The sequence below is a fragment of the Lynx rufus genome, unplaced genomic scaffold, assembly GCF_022079265.1.
Source record: "Lynx rufus isolate CCGP_SWC_20201006 ecotype Redwood Valley unplaced genomic scaffold, mLynRuf1.p SCAF_14, whole genome shotgun sequence".
NCBI lineage: Eukaryota > Metazoa > Chordata > Mammalia > Carnivora > Felidae > Lynx > Lynx rufus.
The window spans coordinates 37897691-37907983 of NW_025814828.1; the positions used below are offsets into that span (position 1 = coordinate 37897691).

The 10293-nt window shown below is 41.6% G+C and overlaps 1 pseudogene; it reads left to right on the forward strand.

Moving 5' to 3' along the window:
- The first annotated feature begins 4718 nt into the window (after nucleotides 1–4718).
- Nucleotides 4719–9057, forward strand: LOC124509239 (60S ribosomal protein L28-like; annotated as a pseudogene).
- Nucleotides 9058–10293: the final 1236 nt, after the last annotated feature.

Consider the following 10293-nt stretch of genomic DNA (forward strand, 5'->3'; position numbering starts at 1 on the left):
ATATACTTCGTCAGTGATCTAATTGGTTTTTTTTTCTGTACTAATTTAGGATCTTCTCTTTATTTCTGGACTTCTGAGGTTCCAAATAAAATAAACTGAGAGGGACTTTTTTTTTTCATTCATTGTGTAGGGCTCTCATGGGACTCATGCAGGTTGGAGATTCAAGTCCATTGATTCTGGGGAATGTTCTTGTATTATTTTTTATAAAACATGGAAAATTATTCTGGGAAGAAAATGATCACTTTCAGAAATCCTTATTTGCCTGTTCTACCTCTGTATTTTGTAAAAAAAATCTTTTGTCTTTCTTAAATTGTTTTCTATCTTTATTCCAATAACTAGAATATTTCCATGACTGAACGTTCCAATGTTTTAATCAAATTTCTTATTTTTAATCATATTTTTAATGTCCAAGGGCTCATCTTTCTTTTTTATTTTAGTTAACATACAGTGTACTATTGGTATCAGGAGTAGAATTCAGTGACTCATCACTTACATATAACACCCAGTGCTCATCACCAGTGCCCTCCTTAGTAACCATCACCCATCTAGCCGATCCCCCCCACCTCCTTCCATCAACTCTTAGTTTGTTCTCTATTTTTAAAAGACTCCTGTGGTTTGTTTCCCTCTTCTCTTATTTTTCTCTCCTTCCCATATGTTCATCTGTTTTGCTTCTTAAATTCCACATGAGTGAAATCATACAGTATTTGTCCAAAAGCTCATTCTTAATCCATGAAGATACAAGTTCAGTTCTTTTTTTTCTTTTTAAATGTTTATTTATTTTTAAGAGAGAGAGCATGAGTTGAGGAGGGGCAGAGAAAGAGGGGAACAATGGATCCAAACTGGGCTCTGCGCAGACAGCAGCCAGCCAGAAGTGGGGCACGAACTCACGAACCGTGAGATCATGACCTGAGCCAAAGTCAAGAGCTTAACTGACTGAGACACCCAAGAACCCCTACGTTCTTTTCTTAAAAAAAAAAAAAAAAAGTTTATTTACTTATTTTTAGAGAGAGAGAGCAGGGACAGGGCAGACAGACAGAGAATCCCAAGCAGGCTATGCACCTTCACCGCAGAGCCTAACGCAGCGCTCAAATTCACAAACCAGGAGATCATGACCTGAAGGAATGTCACAAGCTCAACCAACTGAACCATCGAGGCACCAGTTTGGTCTCTTTTTCGGTGTTGATCGCTTTCTCTAAACATTTGGTGATGCTTGATAGCCCATTCATATTTAAAGTTGAAATAACAACGGGGCGCCTGGGTGGCGCAGTGTTAAGCGTCCGACTTCAGCCAGGTCACGATCTTGCGGTGTGTGAGTTCGAGCCCCGCGTCAGGCTCTGGGCTGATGGCTCGGAGCCTGGAGCCTGTTTCCGATTCTGTGTCTCCCTCTCTCTCTGCCCCTCCCCCGTTCATGCTCTGTCTCTCTCTGTCCCAAAAATAAATAAACGTTAAAAAAAAAAATTTAAAAAAAAAAAATAAAGTTGAGATAACAAAAAGTTGATCAGAAAGCCTTGTCTGCCCAGGGACTTCATAAACAATCAGATGGCCAAACAACTTTTTCATTGAAAAGCCCCCAAATGTCAGTCAGTGTGGATCTTCTCTCTAGGAAATTTGGTCTTCGCAAATAATCTTTGAAACACTTGCCAAGGGAGTCTGAGGGCTGCTGGTCTTTGTTCTGGTGATGGTGGAGGGTTCAAGTTTCATCTTTAATATGCGGACTTTCTCCAAGTCCCCTTTTATGACCTCTCCAATGGGCAGTAATGTTTTCCAGTGCTCATTGATCTCATAGGCCTTACCAGATGCTCCTTCTACCCAAAGCAGCTGGCTTTATGTGGAGAGCAGAAAGTTTCATTTACAGTACCAGCTGGAGGAAAACCACCTCGGCAACCGTCAATATTATATCCAGGGGCGCCTGGGTGGCTCACTTGGTTAAGCGTCCGACTTCGGCTCAGGTTATGATCTCATTCTTCGTGGGTTCGAGCCCGCATCGGGCTCTGTGCTGACAGCTCAGAGCCTGGAGCCTCCTTCGGATTCTGTGTCTCCCTCTCTCTGCCCCTCCCCCACTCATATGTGGTCTCTTTCTCAAAAATAAACATTAAAAAATTGAATCTTATATCTAATAACTGGAATTATTTTTGTTCCACTTATTACAAACTTGGGCCCCGTGGGTGTGGATATCCTAGTGGCCAAAGGAGAAATCCCTGCATCAGAGAACACAGATACGGTCCCAGGAGCAGAAGTGGAGACGAATCCATGGCCATTTGGGGTTTGTTGTGCCACTAAACCAACTGCAGAGGAGGGTCACTATACTGGTGATTTATTCAGTGATTTACCCTGATTACCCGGGGGAAGTTTGGTTGCTGCTACACAATGAAGTCAAAAAGGACCATGTTGAAACCCAAGGGCACTCACCAGGGCATATTTTAGTTGACCATACTCAAGAGTCCTGATCCATGAATGACTGCAGTAAAAACCAGACATCCAAGACTCAAATCCTTTAAGGCTGTAAGTTTTGACTACCCCACCCCCCCTCCCCCCCGCCTAGTAAAGATTACCATCCAACTGACATGCCAGTCAAGGATAAGAGCACATGTAATATGTGGTACAAGAAGGTAGCTATGATAATCAGCTTAGCCAGCAAAACCATCTGCAGAAGTGAAACCTAACACAGCTATATTTTGTGTAACTAACCTCTTTACCACACTGTATTATGTGAACCCTGGGGTTTCCTAATGTTTTACAATTCAGGTGAGAAGACAAAGGAATTTTTCTCATCCTGCCGTGATACAACAGTTAATGGGACTTCATATATTCCTCTGTTAGGATAATGAAGATTTTATTCCAATGGAATACAAGAGTGGATGTTGTGAATCAATAGGAGTGGACTGTTTGGGATGACTTCTGCTTGGCACCCTCTCCAGATCCATTTTCCACTATTTTTAAGTATTTCGTGTTTCCTGTTGAGTTTGGCCAGCGGAGCCCTGGCAGTAGACTGCAGAGATGGGAGGGTTGTGAGACGAGGTATTTATTCCCTTGGTTCTCTCCCTGGAAGGTAACCTGTAGCTGGCTATTTTCTTCAACTGAAGGTCACAGATGACTCTTTTTTTTAATGTGTATTTATTTTTAAGAGAGAGACAGAGACAGAGCATGAGTGGGGGAGGCAGAGAGAGAGGGAGACACAGAATCTGAAGTAGGCCCCAGGCTCTGAGCTGTCAGCACAGTCTGTCGCGGGGCTCGAACTCACGTACCGTGAGATCATGACCTGAGCCGAAGACGGACGCTTAACCGACTGAGCCACCCAGGCACCCCATTAAGAGCAACCAACTCTACACAACTTTCCTTCCCTCTTCTCTTACACTTATACTTTACTCTTATACTCTTAGACTTATAAGATACGTAATAATATCTTGGCTACTACTAGCCTTAAGCTCTTGCCTGTAAATAAAGCCTTCTTGAATTATCCTATTTCAAGTGTATCATCTCTCTTTCCTGTGGAAGCTAGGTCTGATTCCATATATATACCACAATAGTTTTTACATAAACAAGTTTAAACAAATTTCTGTTGTGGGTTACTTAGTCTCCCTCCATATACACACACATACATGCTATAGACATTTTGCCGTCAGTAACACTGAAAATATTACACTTTGGCTATGTGCCGGTGGACATTTGTCTTAATTTTGCTAGGATACATTTTTAGAAGTGAAATGGATAGCTCATGCGCTACGAATATTTTTAAGAACCTTAACACAGATTTCCATATTGCCCTCCAGTAAACTTGTGTCAACTTATACTAATTTATATCAGGCCTCTATAAGGCGACTTAATTCATTCAACTTTAGTTAAAGCTGGGTATTAATATTTTATAATTTGCAAATTTATGGATGAAAGAATTTCATCGTTGATTTCATTTTCATTTCTTTTATTATCTTTTAAGATAAAACATTTTCATATGCTCATTTTCCATTTATATACCTTTTTTGTTAAACTGACTATTCCATCCTTTACCTTTTAGTCTATTTGAGATTTCAACTCTTTTTTTCTCATGTCAAAATGTTTACCCCTTGTCAATATTTATCTTTGACGACAAAAAGAGCAAAAACAAGAAATAAGGGGCACAATTGAATTTTTTCAGTGTGGGATTTCTGAAGGACTGGATCAGAGATATTTTTCAGAGTTATTTTTAGGGTAAACTGTATTCTCTTCTTGAAAATACACAATGATTATCATTAACATCACCAAGAACTGCATGAATAAGTTATCAACAGAAAAAAGAATGCCTTCGAGTAGATATCAAAACTTTATTATTTAAAATGCTTGCCTAGAAAATAAAGAGTTTCCGCATGAAATGAGATTGGCATGGCCCAGTTTCATGGAGGAACAGAATCACGCAATACGTCTTGAAAGACAAGAAGGAAGAAAAACACTGATATCAAAGTCAGAACACTTGCCCCTCAATGCACATCAGACTTTCCACCACCCAGTTTCTATGACAGACAGTTGTGGTAAGGGACAAATGACATAGTGTACTGCTGCAGAAACTTGGGTGAGCCACGCATTACTTCACACTCATCCTCAACTCCCCCTTCCGAGCACACCTCCTAGGGAGGCTCCCCTCACTTCCCCGGTCTCTCTTCCACTAGGGGTGCCCATATGATGTAACTGGTTATAAACAAAGAGCTTAACAGGGGCCCTCCTTTCTCCTTCCTGTTAAGAGATAGATGCACTTTCCGACTCGGGCTGCCATAGGGAAGGGAGCTGTCGCCACATCCACCCACCTGCAATGGACGGTCCCGAGGAACAGTTCCAGCTTCCTGATCGAGACGAACAAGCAGATGTTCAGCACCGACCCCAATAACCTGAAGGCTCCCAACTCCTTTAACGACAACAGGCTGATTCACCTCTACACTGTGGGCGTGAAGTCTGGGGCTGATGGCAAACGCGTAGTGGTGGTCATGAAGCGGAGATCCCTCCAGGGAAAACCCACCACCCCCTACCTGTGGACCACCACGAACAAGAACGCCCCGGCCACCCTCGGAAGCATCAGGCACAGGATCCACAAGAACAAGGACCACCCAGATCGTACGTGGCCGCCATTCGCACAGCCGGCGCCATCCCTCGCCACCAGAAGCCTGTGACGGTGAAGAGGAAGAGGCCCGCCCCACCAAGAGCTCCTGAGCACCTGCCCCCCACCTTCAAAGCAATAGAGATGTCAACCACCACAGAGAGAGAGAGAGAGAGAGAGAGAGAGAGAGAGAGAGAGACAAATGGGGCATCCATCTTGAAACCAAGAGGCAAAACCCCAAAACGCTACGTTTGACAGAGTAGAAAGGCCTTTTTTATTTTTTTTTAAGCTGTGTTCCTGAGATATCGTCCAACCCTAGCCTGCCCAACTCTGGAATGTCTCCCACTATCCCTTTGGTTACATGAAAATCTAGACAGTTCTCTGTCATCTGTCGTGATCTGCACAGACCATCATACCCTGACTGTTGAGAAACATTGAAACGGGATGTTCACCTACCCCAAATTCTAAACCTTTACTTTTTATGCACTTCAAGACCCCAGGAGAAGGAATTTAAATTAGGTTCTCAATTGGGGTTCATATAACTTGACAGACACTCTGGAGCACCTCCAAAGGAAAGCAAAAGGGAAAAAAAACACAGTGGAATCTCTACACGAAAGTATATAAGAATGTAAGGGGTGCCTGGGTGGCTCACTCAGTTAATCGTCCCTCCGACTTCAGCCTGGGTGATGAACTCACGGTTTGTCAGTTCGAGCCCCACGTTGAGCTCTGTGTGGGCAGCTCGGAGCCTGGACCCTGCTTCTAATTCTGTGTCTCCCTCTCTCTCTGCCCCTCCCCCACTCACACTGTCTCTCTCTCTCTCTCAAAAATAAATAAACGTTCAAAAAAATTAAAAAAAAAAAAGTATATAAGAATGTTCCACAAAGGCATGAGTGAAGCTGACATCATTGTTGGGAACCAGATGTGAGAATTAGTAGAATTTCTGGATAGAAAGTGAGGTTGTACAGCCCTATGAGAATTTTAAAAGTCAGACAGCTGTGATATAAAGAAGAAAACAGTATTCTCAGAGATCAAACAGCTCTGCTGAGGCAACCCTCTGAAAGAGGATGCAAGAAAAAAAGGGAAGGATCTTTATACATGTTGGAGAGAAAGAAGATGTTGATTTTTACAAAATACAAGCTCAGTCACCATTTATTTAATTAAACCATGAAACATCTAAAAGTAAGATTTATTTTTTTTGTTGTTTCAAATTTTTATTTAAATTTTAGTTAACATATATAGCAATATTGGTTTCGGGAATAGAATTTAGTGATTCAAGATGTTGATTTTAAAATGTTTTCAGGGGCGCCTGGGTGGCACAATCGGTTAAGCGTCCGACTTCAGCCAGGTCACGATCTCGCGGTCCGTGAGTTCGAGCCCCGCGTCAGGCTCTGGGCTGATGGCTCAGAGCCTGGAGCCTGTTTCCGATTCTGTGTCTCCCTCTCTCTGCCCCTCCCCCGTTCATGCTCTCTCTCTGTCCCAAAAATAAATAAACGTTGAAAAAATAAATAAATAAATAAATAAATAAAATGTTTTTAATGTTTACTTATTTTTGAGAGAGACAGAGACAGAGTGTCAGCTGGAGAGGGGCGGAGAGAGAGGGGCAGAGAGAAGAGAGGCACAGAATCATCCAGGCTCTGAGCTGTCGGCTCTGACCTGTCTGAGCCCAGTGCGGGGCTCGAACTCACAAGCAGTGACCTCATGACCTGAGCCAAAGTCAGACCCTTAACCGACTAAGCCACCCAGGCGCCCCGAAGATGTTGTTTTTTCAGTAAAACTTCTAGTTTCAGCTCTGACATAAAAAGCTCGGAAGTCATCACTTCAGTCCTTACAACAAGAAACAAACTGAGCACGCTGAAAAGCAATGACTTTTCCTGGAAGGGCAAAACCGCACAAGAAATCTACTTGAAACATTCAGACTGTGATACTTTGAAGCTAATGAAAGAAAAATGCACTATACTAACACTAATCAAAGAAAGCCAGAATATCCATGTTGTTCATCCGAGACAAAGTAGACTTCAGAGAGAGGAAATTTGTCAGGCATAAAAAGAGGAAGACATAATACCAAAGGAGTCAATGAGGCACCTGGGTGGCTCAATCAGTTAGGCATCCGATTTCAGCTCAGGTCACAATCTCACGGTTCATGGGTTCAAACCCCACATCGGGCTCGCTATTATCAGCACAGAGCCCACGTAGGATCTTCTGCCCTCCTCTCATTCTGTCCCTCCCCAGCTCGTGCTCTCTCTCTCTCTCACTCTCTCAAAAATGAATAAACATGAATAAATAATAGCAATTTTCTAAAAACGCATAAAATCCTAAATATGATCGAACAACAGAGCACCAAACTGTAGGAGACCAACACTGATTAAAGTAACAGGAGAAACAGACAAATCCAGTATTACAGTTGGAGACTTCAACACCTCTGTCACTACTTGATAGGTCAAGGAGGTAAGACATCAACAGGATACAGTTGACTTGAACAGCAACAGCTATCAACTTGATCTAATTGACGTTAATAGAATATTCTTTTCAACATCAGTGGAATATACGTTCTTACTAAGCTTGCAAGGAACATTCCCCAAGATAAATCACATTCTGGGCCATAAGCTATACCATAACAAATTTTTAAAAAATAGAAATCATACAAAATATGTTCACAGACCACAATGAAATTTAAAAGAGAAATCAACAAATGATACCTGGAAAATTCCCAAATATTTGGATATTATGCAACACTTTTGTAATAATAGATGGGTAATGGAAAAAGCTCAAGAACATAATATAAAAATATGTTGAATTAAGCAAAAATAAAAGGGTGATTTCTTGGGTTGCTTGGGTGGCTCAGTCAGTAGAGCATCTGACTCTTGATTTTGGCTTAGGTCATGATACTACGGTCATCGGATTGAGCCCCACATCGGGCTCCACAGTGAGCGGGGAGCCTGCTTAAGGTTGACTCTCTCTTCCTCTGCCCCTCTCCCCCAGTTGCAGTCTCTCACTCTCTGAAAGAAAGAAAAAAAGACTGGTACTTGGGTGGGTCAGTCTGTTGAGCGTCGGACTTTGGCTGAGGTCGTGATCTCACGGTTCCTGGGTTCGAGTCCTACGTTGGGCTCTGTGCTGACAGCTCAGAGCCTGAAGCCTGCTTCAGATTCTGTCTCTCCCTCTCTCAAAAATAAATCAACATTAAATTTTTTTTTTCTTAAAGAAAAGATAACTTCTCAAAATTTGTGAGATGCAGTGAAATCAGAGTTTAGAGGGAAATTTAGAACATTAAACACACATTAGAAAAGAAGAAAGATCTAAAAGCAGTAAATTTAGCTTAAACCTTAGGAAATGAGAGAAACAAGAGCAATTTCAGCCTAAAGCAGGTGGTAGGGAAAAAATAAAATCAAGAGTAGGAAACTGTGAAAATGAAAATAGGAAACCAAGAGACAAAATCTGCAAAACCAAAAGATCAATAAAATTAATAAACCCATAGAGAGGTTAACCAATGCAAAAAGACTGAAGACCCAAATTGCCAATATCAAAAATGAAAAATGGTTCCTCACTACTAATCACATGAACATTAAAATGATAATAAAAGAAAACTGAAAACATCTATGCCCACAACTTTGATAATTAGATGAAACAGACTAATTCCTTGAAAGACACAAACTGCCAAAACTCACAGAGGAGGAACAGTTAACTTGAACAGCCTTATATCTACTAATGAAATTAAAATAATAATTAATTTCCAAGGAAGAAAGCACCAGAGACCCAAATGATTTCAATTGGGCAAATACTTACAGACACAATGATAGCAAGTTTTTACAATTTCTTCCAGAAAATAGAAACAGGAAGAACACTTCTTTGCTCATTCTAAAAAAACATCGTGCTTCACCTATTTGACCCTCATATCCATTCGCCCAAGTCCACAGATAGCATTAACGTGTTTACTGTCTGTATGCTTTTTTGCCTTTTCCAGAATTCATGACACCATAATGGTGAAAATAATGCGTTAAACATTTGTCAAGGGGCGCCTGGGTGGCCCAGTCAGTTGAGCGTCTGACTTCGGCTCAGGTCATCATCTCACGGCTCGTGAGTTCGAGCCCCGCGTCGGGCTCTGTGCTGACAGCTCAGAGCCGGCAACCTGCTTCAGATTCTATGTCTCCCTCTCTCTCTACCCCTCCCCTGCTCATGCTCTGTCTCTCTCTGTCTCAAAAATAAATAAACATTAAAAAAAATTGTTCAAAACCCATAGGGCTAACCAGCACAAACTAAGCCTCATGTGTGCAAATTAAAAAAATAAAATTTGGGAAGCCACGAGATCCTAGGACAGAATGCAGAATGTGACCAACAAATCTAAATGTATTACAAAGGATTGGAACAGCCTCAAGGAAGGTAATGGATGAAAAGGTGCTGATGTAAGTCAACTTGAAAATGAGTGGAGTTCATAAGACTAAAAGTAAAAGGTTCTATATTTCACCACTCTGCTCTAGTTGATAAAATTGCTTCCCATGGGGGTATGGGTTAACAATTCAGAAAACACCATACATTTATACTAGAATCGAACAGTTAATTAAATGGATGGCAGACAATGGAAGCCAGATCTCACTGCTGGAGTGGAAGATTACAGGGAAGGAAGCCAGAATGATTCATGTCGTAATGGACTAGAATTGGAGACGTCAGTGTGAACCAATTTTAGCACAATAAAGACACAGTTCTTTACACATAGAAGTATATATATTAATATTTTACTAATGCCAGATGTTAATAACAGGGGTAATGATGTGTATACAGGAATTCTCTACACTATCTACATGAAAATTCTGCAAATCTAAAACTTGTCGACAATAAAATACAAAGTTTATTAAAAACATGTTAGTTTGGGGCCCCTGAGTGGCTCAATCAGTTAAGTGTCTGACTCTTGATTTCGGGTCAGGTCATGCCCCGTGCGTCAGGCTCTGCGCGGACAGTGGGGAGCCTGCTTGGGAATCCTCTCTCCTTCTCTTTCTGCTTTCTCCTCTGCTCATGTGCGAGCTTGCACTCTCGCTCAAAATAAATAAACTTGAAGAAACAAAAAGCCAACATTAGTTAGCCACATGGTGGATCACTCCACATGTTATAGGGATAGTGGTTAATGAATTAGATGGCAGAGAAAATGAACCTTTCAACCTGTTCATCCTACAGGTGAGAACCACCCTGTGCTGTATTTGAAAACACGGATGGAATGCTAACTGCGTTGCTTGCCAGCTGTG